Genomic DNA, 11,673 nt, shown 5'->3' on the forward strand with positions numbered 1-11,673 from the left:
GAAGAGTGCAATAAGAAACTGTTGGACATCTGATCAGTATTTTAATCATGTGCTGGTTACAGTACATTAGATGTCTTCTTGAATATACCTGGTGAGGTATGTATATGAAGTTTGTATCGTCAATATTCAAGTAGTCTACTTATGTATGTAATTTTTATTATCTGTACAGAAAAAAATTAGCTTATGTGATAGTATGAAGTAATCTCTCACGAAATAACAAGGAAGAGAAAGGTGCTTAAATTTAAATATTGAAAACAGGATGATAAGAAGAAAATAATTTTTACTTCCTTTCAATTATTAATGAAACCTGGCCACTCACCATTCGCAGTTGATTTCTATGGTTACAGGTCTATTCTTCATATTCTGTAGCTTTCAAATAATTTCTAAAATAAATATTACGCCTACTTAGCTCTTGTAAAACGAAATTTTCACTTTCACTTTCAACGGAACACTCACTTATATTCAGTTCTTGTATCTTGCAGTAAATTATCCATTTGTGATCATCTTTCCAATATAACCTCCCATTGAAACGACCACTTAAAATCATGAGCTAGAATTTATTATTTTAAAAACATTTCCACGTACATACTGTTATAATTGTTATGAACCACAATACAAAAGACAACACTGTGAAATTGGATTAATGTACCAAGATCAACATCAATACTGGCAGTATAAAATCACATACAACTTAGGCCTAGGCTAGGCCTAATTATTTCATTACTTTATGGTATTAATTAGAAGAATTAATTTTGAAGAATTTACAAAAATGCTGAAATAATTTATGACACCTCTTATAGAAATATAAAAATATGTATGTACATTTTGAAACAATGGGTATAGCACCACTTGAAAATGTTGAGCACTTTAACAGTAACTTCTAAATTGTTCCATCACGTTGTCTATAGTGTTCATTTAATGTAGCACTTTTAGAATGAACGTGGTTCACATACATAAGAAGAAATGACGATGGAATGAGTCGAAGATATACAGTTTTCTTTAATTTTTAGCAAATGATGAAATTGAATATATACTGTTACTTCATATCCTAACATAAGTAGAGTTGCCACCATAGATGTAACACCTCCGTAACACCTGAAATGAATATGAAATAAATTAATGTATTGGTAATGATACAAGAATAAAAATAAATTAGGCTAGACATAACCTCACAAAATTACAAACACATGCTAAAACAAAAAAAAAAAAACTTTACGTATCCGTATATAATAAAACTAGATATTCTAGATATAATTTGATTCACACGATAACCACCTCAGCCTATTTCGCAGCAGCCATTATTAGTTACCAGTTTGAGGTGCATTACCTAATCTCATACTAACCTTGTTAAGTTCTCTAACCTAATTCACTGATAATTACGTAACAATACACAGGTCTAAAATACAGACAAATACACATTAATTACCTAATAAGTACAGCATGAAGATAATTCATTACTTTTGTCGGTATTTTCTAAAAGAGAAAGGGAAAACAGTAACAACATTATCTTCAATGTTTACATCATGTCGTTCACATTTTCATTAGGCCTGTATCAGTAATGCTTGGTAAGTGAAACAATGCATGAAATTATTTTACATTTCGGGTCACATCATTCGAGAGTCGGAAAATGCAATTCGCCACTTTTAACATAGCATTGCTTGTTATATGAGAGAACTTTGACATTTACCTTAACCTATAAAGATACGACCTGTTGGTACAGAGTTCTTCACATAGCAAAACACAGACAATTTTTGAATATAACTTAGCTGAACAAACTTCAAATAACACTGTAATATGCTTGGCATATTTGTAATATTCGTACTCAATGAGTAATGCACAATTAATCGAACTATTTTCACGATGCACAATGCTTTGTAATGGTACTATTCACCATTTCATAGGGCAGAGAGGCGAACCTAGCGGCAGAAATTGTCATGACTCACAGAGACCTACTCTCGATCGTGCTATGCGCCAGCTTGTATAATCTCGTAAGCAACGGTTCCAACCAACGAGTTAGAAAGAGAAGACTATAGAGTGGCTATGTTGTCCTGTACAGCGCTCTTTGCGGTGCCACCGCGAAACACGGCAGATCTGAGCTAAGCGCCCACCTTTGTAAAAATTCGTCTGCTTACAATGTTGTATAACGGAGGTAAGAGGCCCAAAAAAACGAAGAAAAAACATGTCTGTTGTGTGTGCTGCATATAACTGCAATGTCAAAAGGAAAAAGACAACTGATATATCATATTTCATGTAAATTTTATGAAGTTAAGTCCATAGTTTTGTTAATTAGCAGCATTTTTTTTTTCATGCATAAATGTGTAACAACTCCCGGCTTAAACAAAATAAATGGTTCACTGGTAATGTACTTAAACTAAATGCAGATAAAACCAATACAATTCCGTTTCAGACCCAGTGAAAAACAAATAGCAATACAATATTAAAACTGTATTTCGACACCAGCATCCTTTATTTCTGCTCCTTCTGTCCTTACTGCTTATACAAGAAGACGGCCTATTTCGAGGACAAACGATTAATCAAATAAATGGTTCACTAGTAATAAAGTTAAACTAAATACGGATAAAACAGCTACAATTCCGTTTCAAACCTAGTAATAGCAATCAAATATTAAAATTGTATTTCAACACTCGCATCCAAAATAACGCAAAACTCTGGGGTAGGTCGTATTGTTGTTGGTTTTTTGACTGGAAGGACATGAAAGAACATAATTGAGCACCCATGTGCAATAATGGGGTAAGTATGAATATATTTCGTAACTACTTACCCCATTATTGTACGTGGGTGCTCAATTATACACTAATAATTATATGTGGTGCCACAGCCCTTGAAAGGCCCAGATAGACTAGCCGGCTGTTGGCCTCACGTTCACATTTAGATAATAATTATACTTTACTGTAACAAAAAAACTGAAAGCGTGTTTTGTCATGTTTCACCCACGTTACAAGCTTGGAGGTAAAGGTTGTTTACTACAGACAGGGCCTACTTTCATTCTATATCTTATGGTACAGGAAATAGTTTTGCAACGTGTAGAGACTGTAATTTAATAAAATCATCCGAATCATACTCGTTCATTTTATAGGCAATCTTGCAGGTCGCATTTAAAAGAACCTAGGAATATTAACATTTTCTTCAGTATATTTGCTAGGACAACTTGTCATACTACATGACAATTTTGCTTAGGTTAATCTTTTAAGCATTCCTTCTAGGAATAGCTCAAGTGTTTTAAATTTAGCGTACATAAGTTTAGATTAAGTTCCTAGCACGTATTTGACGAAATACTAGGTTTTTCCACTTCAGTTTAACTGATTTATGCAAACGAAATTAAGACAGCTGACGATTCTAATGTCAGTTATCACCACGCCCACTTTGTTTTGGGCGCATAAGTTCATTACCGACGGTCGTTCAATTTTCTTCAAACATGGCGGCGCAATGACCACTCTATATCTTTCTCTTTCTAACTCGTTGGTTCCAACAAGCGGTTCATGGATCAGTTCATGTACGGTTCCTGTACCATCTCATGCGCATGCGCTAGTTGAACATCTGCTATGGGATAGAAACCAACGAGTTAGAAAGAGAAGACTATAGAGTGGCTATGTTGTCCTGTACAGCGCTCTTTGCGGTGCCACCGCGAAACACGGCAGATCTGAGCTAAGCGCCCACCTTTGTAAAAATTCGTCTGCTTACAATGTTGTATAACGGAGGTAAGAAGTACAAAAAAACGAAGAAAAAAACATGCCTGTTGTGTGTGCTGCATATAACTGCAATGTCAAAAGGAAAAAGACAACTGATATATCATATTTCATGTAAATTTTATGAAGTTATGTCCATAGTTTTGTTAATTAGCAGCATTTTTTTTTTCATGCATAAATGTGTAACAACGCCCGGCATAAACAAAATAAATGGTTCACTGGTAATGTACTTAAACTAAATACTGTGACAGCGACGTGAGAATCGAACTCACGACCAGCGTCCCGCAAGAAAGCAGATCGCACGGGCTCCACGGAACATTGAGTGATGTCGCGCAGCGGAGAGAAGGGAGAGAGGGTGTATTACGTCACGCGACGAGTCTGCGCGCGCAGCTGCTACGCAGTGGATGTGGAACGACCTTCCCGATTATTCCAGACGTCTGTCGATGTAGAGATATTGAGATAATTCTCTACACACCTGTAGAAGGTTCTCGCAACTATGATTTTGCTATAAAAGAGCAGGCGCCAGCGAACTAGACAGAGTCTTCAGAGTTTTCAGTTATTCAGTCAGTGAGAAAGCCAGAGCAAGCAAGCCAGCCGGAGTTCGACTCGAGTGTGCGTCCGCATCTGCGTCAGCATCCGAAGGCCTGAGTTCGAGTGCAGTGGACCGCAGTTGGAGGGACCTGAGTTCGAGTGCAGTGGACCGCAGTTGGAGGGACCCGAGTTCGAGTACAGTGAACTGTCTCTGAAGGTCTGTGGTTCGAGATACTGTGAACTCGAGTGACTGAGATAGAAGAACTGTGAACTGAGAACTGGTAGTTCTGATTTGTAAATAGTGCTTTGTAAATACTAGTTAAGATTAACAGTTCATTGTTGTGCGTAATAGTCCAAGTAAATTGTCATTGTCGTCGGTGGAGTGCTATAACGAATACTGTGTTGAGTGAAGATCCAATTGTTGACGAGAGCGTTTAAGGTGAATTGTAGAAAGGAATTATTGTTGTGACGAATAAATTACATTGTTGTAACTAATAAAATTCACACTGGTGTCAGAATCGGGACATTATCGACAATGGAGAACCTACAGCAGATCCTGCAAGCCATCGCGGAAATGAAAGCTGAAATGAAAAAGGACATAAGTGACGTAAAAGCAGAAATGAAAGACGACATGAACGACATGAACAAGCACATCAGTGAGGTCAAGAACGATATAAGTGAAGTGAAAACGGAGATGAAAAGTGACATAAGTGAAGTGAAAGGCGACATAAGCGGAGTGAAAGATGACGTCACTACACAAATCGAAAGTGTTTCGGCCCACGTAGATGGAATTGTGGCCATCGTGAAAGACGAACTTAAGGCCGATTTGGATAAATTAAACCAGAATTTTACAACTATAAACGAGACAGTAGCCGAGTTGAGACAGGATGTAGACAATTTCGACGGCAAAATCCGCGATCTCGAGCGTCGTCAAGAGCAGACGAGCGAGTTGCTGGATAAGACGAGTGAGATGATGGGAGAATTGTTCGAGCGTCTGGGGGTGCATAAAACCAGGACCACTCCCCTCCACCCACAGTCCGATGGTATGGTGGAACGCTACATCAAAACCTTGGAAGAGCATCTGCGGAAGGTGGTGTCCAACCATCAACGAGACTGGGATGCCAGAGTCCCACTGTTCCTCTTGGCCTACAGAGCTTCGGTCCACGATACAACAGGGATGACACCGGCAAACATGGTCTTCGGGAGAGAGCTGCGCCTGCCCTGTGATCTGCTGTTTGGCACGCCACCCAGCGCCGACCAGCCAGCGACTGACTATGTGGCAGAACTCACCGAGAAGTTGAATGGAATTCACCAACTGGCCAGAGAGCACCTCAAGATGGCCAGCGACAGGATGAAGGTGCGCTACGACAGATTAGCCAACTCTGCAGGATTCCAGGAGGGCGACCTGGTGTGGCTGTATCGACCTACCAGGACCAAAGGGAAATCACCAAAGCTGCAGCGTGCCTGGGATGGACCATACCGCGTGGTGACCCGGATCAACGACGTGGTGTACCGGATCCAGCGACAACCTCGAGGGAAGATGATGGTGGTGCATCTGGACCGATTAGCAGCCTACCAAGGGACTGCCCGGGACGAGCAGCCCTAAGGAGGGGGCAATGTGACAGCGACGTGAGAATCGAACTCACGACCAGCGTCCCGCAAGAAAGCAGATCGCACGGGCTCCACGGAACATTGAGTGACGTCGCGCAGCGGAGAGAAGGGAGAGAGGGTGTATTACGTCACGCGACGAGTCTGCGCGCGCAGCTGCTACGCAGTGGATGTGGAACGACCTTCCCGATTATTCCAGACGTCTGTCGATGTAGAGATATTGAGATAATTCTCTACACACCTGTAGAAGGTTCTCGCAACTATGATTTTGCTATAAAAGAGCAGGCGCCAGCGAACTAGACAGAGTCTTCAGAGTTTTCAGTTATTCAGTCAGTGAGAAAGCCAGAGCAAGCAAGCCAGCCGGAGTTCGACTCGAGTGTGCGTCCGCATCTGCGTCAGCATCCGAAGGCCTGAGTTCGAGTGCAGTGGACCGCAGTTGGAGGGACCTGAGTTCGAGTGCAGTGGACCGCAGTTGGAGGGACCCGAGTTCGAGTACAGTGAACTGTCTCTGAAGGTCTGTGGTTCGAGATACTGTGAACTCGAGTGACTGAGATAGAAGAACTGTGAACTGAGAACTGGTAGTTCTGATTTGTAAATAGTGCTTTGTAAATACTAGTTAAGATTAACAGTTCATTGTTGTGCGTAATAGTCCAAGTAAATTGTCATTGTCGTCGGTGGAGTGCTATAACGAATACTGTGTTGAGTGAAGATCCAATTGTTGACGAGAGCGTTTAAGGTGAATTGTAGAAAGGAATTATTGTTGTGACGAATAAATTACATTGTTGTAACTAATAAAATTCACAATACGGATAAAAACCAATACAATTCCGTTTCAGACCCAGTGAAAAACAAATAGCAATATAATATTAAAACTGTATTTCGTCACCGGCATCCTTTATTTCTGCTCCTTCTGTCCTTACTGCTTATACAAGAAGACGATGAGCTGTAGCTTATAAGAAGTAGGCCTATTTCGAAGACAAACGATTAATCAAATAAATGGTACACTAGTAATAAAGTTAAACTAAATACGGATAAAACCGCTACAATTCCGTTTCAAACCTAGTAATAGCAATCAAATATTAAAATTGTATTTCGACACTCGCATCCAAAATAATGCAAAACTCTGGGGTAGGTCGTATTGTTGTTAGTATTTTGACTGGAAGGACATGAAAGAACATAATTGAGCACCCACGTGCAAATAATAGGATAAGTATGAATATATTTCGTAACTACTTACCCCATTATTGTACGTGGGTGCTCAATTATACACTAATAATTATCTGTGGTGCCACAGCCCTTGAAAGGCTCAGACAGACCAGCCGGCTGTTGGCCTCACGTTCACATTTGGATAATAATTATACTTTACTGTAGAGTCGGGCAGACTGCCTCATATTATCGCCCGTTCTCGGTTGCGTAATCTCCACAGTCTCGCTTAGTGCGCGGGTACCGAATGTAGCCAAATGACTCATTGATAGAGAGCACGAGATTCTCTTGGTCCCGAGATTACCGATACTAGATCACTCCCGACAGTCTCGGAGGTCTAGACGGGACTGTAGTACTGATAAGCAAGCGATATCGCTCGGGCCGCGCTCCTATAGGAAGCATTGGCTTATACATTTCCCGGTTCTTTAAATATATATCATGTCGTAGCTCCTATAATACTTGATCAATCGCGCTGTAATTTTTTGGATTGATAGCTCAATGTCTAAGGAAAACATAGGAAAAAAATCGAACTGAAAATATTTTTTGAAAAGTGAGAAAAAAATATTAACTTCGATGGAGATTGATGTGTTCAGAATAGACATTTGCAACTTCACCTTTGTAGGCTGAAAACGTTTTTGTTTTTCACGTTAGATTGGGGGTCAAAGCGAGAGAAATGTTGAGAAAGGATGGGAATTACTTTTAAAAGTGATGGCCACTCAAAATTTTTACCGGTTCTCGAATAACGGCGAGTTAACCTGTTAGCGCAGGACTCATGACTCAAACGTTTGTTCCGTAAAATTTGTACGGAACCCTTCAAAGCATGAAAACTCGTTATTTTACGGATAGTATTAATTGGTATTTTAATAAAGGTAGTTGAAAATGAGGCTATATAGTCCAAGATGGTTTACACTTTATAGTAATTAGGCTATCTTTTATAGCAACTAAATAAAAAAAATTGTTTGTAACACAATGATATGAAACATGAAAATATTAAAAGCTGGTTCACAATAAACCGAGAACGGAAACGGCAACGAGAACTAGAACGGAATTATTTTTAAAAGAAATGTATTTAAAGGTAAGCATTCAGAATTAACTATTCTGAATGCTCACATTTAAATACTGTACATTTATTTTAACATTATTTCCGTTCTCGTTTCCGTTCCCGGTTTATTGTGAACCAGCCTATACTATAGAAAACTACACTTTCTATTGGTGTGCACGTTATAAATTATTGTTACAGAACAATCATTATTGTATTCTAGCCATGTTACAATATAAAATTATATAGGCCTATATGATTTACAATAATTATCCTATGTTATAGGAACGAGAATAACAAATTAAGAATTAATCAGATTTCTAATACTTGTACCTAATGATAACTTACAAGACAGTAATAAATAATAACCATCATAATAATCCTGATAATCATAATCTTAATCATCCTAATGATTACGATAATGATGATGATAACAGTAATACTAATAATAATAATGATATAATGATGATACTAATAATAATAATAATATTAATAATAATAATAATATTTATAATAATAATAATAATAATAATAATAATCGCTGTAGAGTAACGGTTGGCACACCTGACTGTAAAACGATCGGCTTCCGGTTCGAATCTTGGTTGGGATAAGTTAAGACTGGTTCACAATAAACCGAGAACGGAAACGACAACGATAACGGAAATATTGTTAAAATAAATACATTTAAATGTGAGCATTCACAATTAACTTTCACGTTCCCGTTTCCGGGCTCCGGCAATCTTCTCGTTAATTGTGAATGTTCACATTTAAATACATTTATTTTAACACTAGTTGTACCCGTGCGCTCCGCTGCACTTATTAGAAATAAATATAAAGTAATTACATAATTAAAATAGAACATTGGGTCCAGGGAACATTCGTGTTTGATAGAAGAATAAATCGTTTAATATGTTACTTAATTTAAATTGTATTTAAATAATTAAAATGCTATCATTTTGGTCCAGAGACCACTCATTTGGTGCAAATAAAACTCGTTTAACATTTTTCTAAATTAGTCTTGAATGCATCCTTTAATAAATCACTCCAAATTAATAGAGTTGATTGTGTAAAGATGTAAGAATTCACGATCTCCTATGCACTACTGCCATAGAACGAATAAATTTGTTTTTCTTCCTACTAAAAAATTTAATAGTTTGCACATAGCAGTTACGGAACAACGACGCTATAATCTGAGGCGGCGGTGAAAATGTATTGTATTGTTATTTTAAAACTCTTTTATATCCTTAAATATCAGACCTATCAAAATTTTGCCTGGAATAAAACTTATCGACAATCATTTTTGAAGAACCTTCTGTTATGTAACATTTTTCACAAAAATCAATAATAAGCGAGATATTTTGGTTTATTTAATTCAGGCCCCCTTACAACCGCCCTTTTAAATAAAGTATTTTGAATGCTACATAGCCTAAAATCTAAGTTACAACGAACTTAATTTATATTCCAATTTTCACTGAAATCCGTTCAGCCATTATCGCCTGAAAAGGTAATAAACATCCAGACAGACAGACAAACTTAAATATCAGTCCTATCAAAATTTTGCCTGCAATAAAACTTATCGGAAATCGTTTTTAAAGAAATTTTTGTTATGTAACATTTTTCACAAAAATCAATAATAAGCGAGATATTTCGGTTTATTTAATTCAGGCCCCCTTATAACCCCCCCTTTTAAATAAAGTATTTTGAATGCCATATAGCCTAAAATCTAAGTTACAACGAACTTAATTTATGTTCCAATTTTCATCGAAATCCGTTCAGCTATTATCGCGTGAAAAGGTAACAAACATCCAGACAGACAGACAGACAGACAGACATACAAACAAAAATTTCAAAAAAGCGATTTTCGGTTTCAGGATGATTAATTAATTATATATGTTAACACCAATTATTTTTGGAAAAGCGAAAATTACCAGAAAAATTTCGCTTACAGATTTATTATTAGTATAGATTATTTCTCGTTGTCGTTTCCGTTCCCGGTTTATTGTGAACCAGCCTTTACCTGGCTGAGGTTTCTCGCCTCAACCCATTGAGAGCAAATGCTGGGTAACTTTCGGCGCTGGACCCTGGACTCATTTCGCTGGCATTATCATCTCATTCAGACGCTAGATAGCTATAGCAGTTGATAAAGCGTCGTAAAGTAACTAATTTCATAATAATAATAATAATAATAATAATAATAATAATAATAATAATAACAACCCTCTTTTATTCTCTGTTGTTATGATAAAGCAAATATAAATGACACTCAGGAGGAAACGCAGAATAAATATGAGGGGAAATGCCTGTTATTATTCGGTTGAGAAGCTTTTGTCACCCAGCCTTCTCTCAAAAAACTTGAAAGTTAGAATTTATAAAACAGTTACATTACCGGTTGTTCTGTATGGTTGTGAAATTTGGACTCTCACTTTGAGGAACAGAGGTTAAGGGTGTTCGAGAATAAGATTCTTAGGAAGATATTTGGGGCTAAGAGGGATGGAGAATGGAGGAAGTTGCACAACGCAGAACTGCACGCATTGTACTATCACCTGACATAATTAGGAATATTAAATTCAGAGATTTGAAATGGGCAGAACATCTAGCATGTATGGGCGAATCCAGAAATGGATATAGAGTGTTAGTTGGATGGCCGGAGGGAAAGGACGTTTGGAGAGGCAGAGACGTAGATGGGAAGATAATATAAAAATGGATATGATGGTAGAGACTGAATTAATCTTACTCAGGATAGAGACCGATGGCGGGCTTATGTGAGAGCGGCAATGAACCTCCAGGTTTCTTAAAATGCATTTGTAAGCAATTATGATCAATTTGTGAAAGGATCTACTCTGTTTCGTAATTCTGTCCTTCCTCTTGCAAAAGCGTTTCCATTTCACATGCGGCATTTTATCAGTTGGGAAACAAAAATATCTTTTGTCAGAGTCTTTGGTCCTTTATAATAATATAAATAAGTATTATTTTATTTCGTCCTTACACAGCACACTAATTACCCATGCTGATGAAGATGCCGTTGCATAACAACGAAACATCCAGATGTGAACGCGCAATATAATAATACAGTTGTGTGTTATCCATTACTATAGCGTATACAAAACACTATCGAATGATTAAATATGCAATGTCAACGAAATGCTGATAGCGAGAAAGTATATCATAGCTCCAACCATAACTTGTCATTGTTTTAGACTAGCTTAGGATTAGGTAACGGCTGAAAGTGCTGCATTATTTTGCTTCTCCAGAAAGGCAATAAGTAGTTCATTAAAATAGTGTGACTTCTGTAAGAATGTCGACAATCATAATGTGCTGTATTATTGCATACCACACTGCTGTGCCTTCTTAAATTACTTCATGAACATTAATATTTTTCAGAAAGAGTCACGAATTTCAGTGATGAGCGGCAATTAAGCCGGCAGTCAGTGTGCGCATTTCGTAACGATAAGTCGGCCGTGCGATAACAGGCCGGGACCCGGTATTCCTCGTTCCCGAGAGTGCCAATCTCGAGAATACGATTCTCGGAACTGGCGTTATCGGCCACCCAGTCTCGCCTACGAGACGAGCGGGAGTAAGAGGCTG

The 11,673-nt window shown here is 38.0% G+C and overlaps 1 long non-coding RNA gene across 1 annotated transcript; it reads right to left on the bottom strand.

Annotated features, from left to right (window-relative positions):
• Window positions 1–263: 263 nt before the first annotated feature.
• LOC138708612 (uncharacterized) lies at window positions 264–1,851 on the bottom strand. Its single transcript, XR_011334719.1, has 2 exons — window positions 1,688–1,851; window positions 264–1,095 (listed from the first exon to the last, which is right to left on the bottom strand). It is a non-coding gene; the product is annotated as an uncharacterized lncRNA (long non-coding RNA).
• Window positions 1,852–11,673: the final 9,822 nt, after the last annotated feature.

This window comes from Periplaneta americana, chromosome 11 (genome assembly GCF_040183065.1).
Source record: "Periplaneta americana isolate PAMFEO1 chromosome 11, P.americana_PAMFEO1_priV1, whole genome shotgun sequence".
In the NCBI taxonomy this organism is placed as follows: domain Eukaryota; kingdom Metazoa; phylum Arthropoda; class Insecta; order Blattodea; family Blattidae; genus Periplaneta; species Periplaneta americana.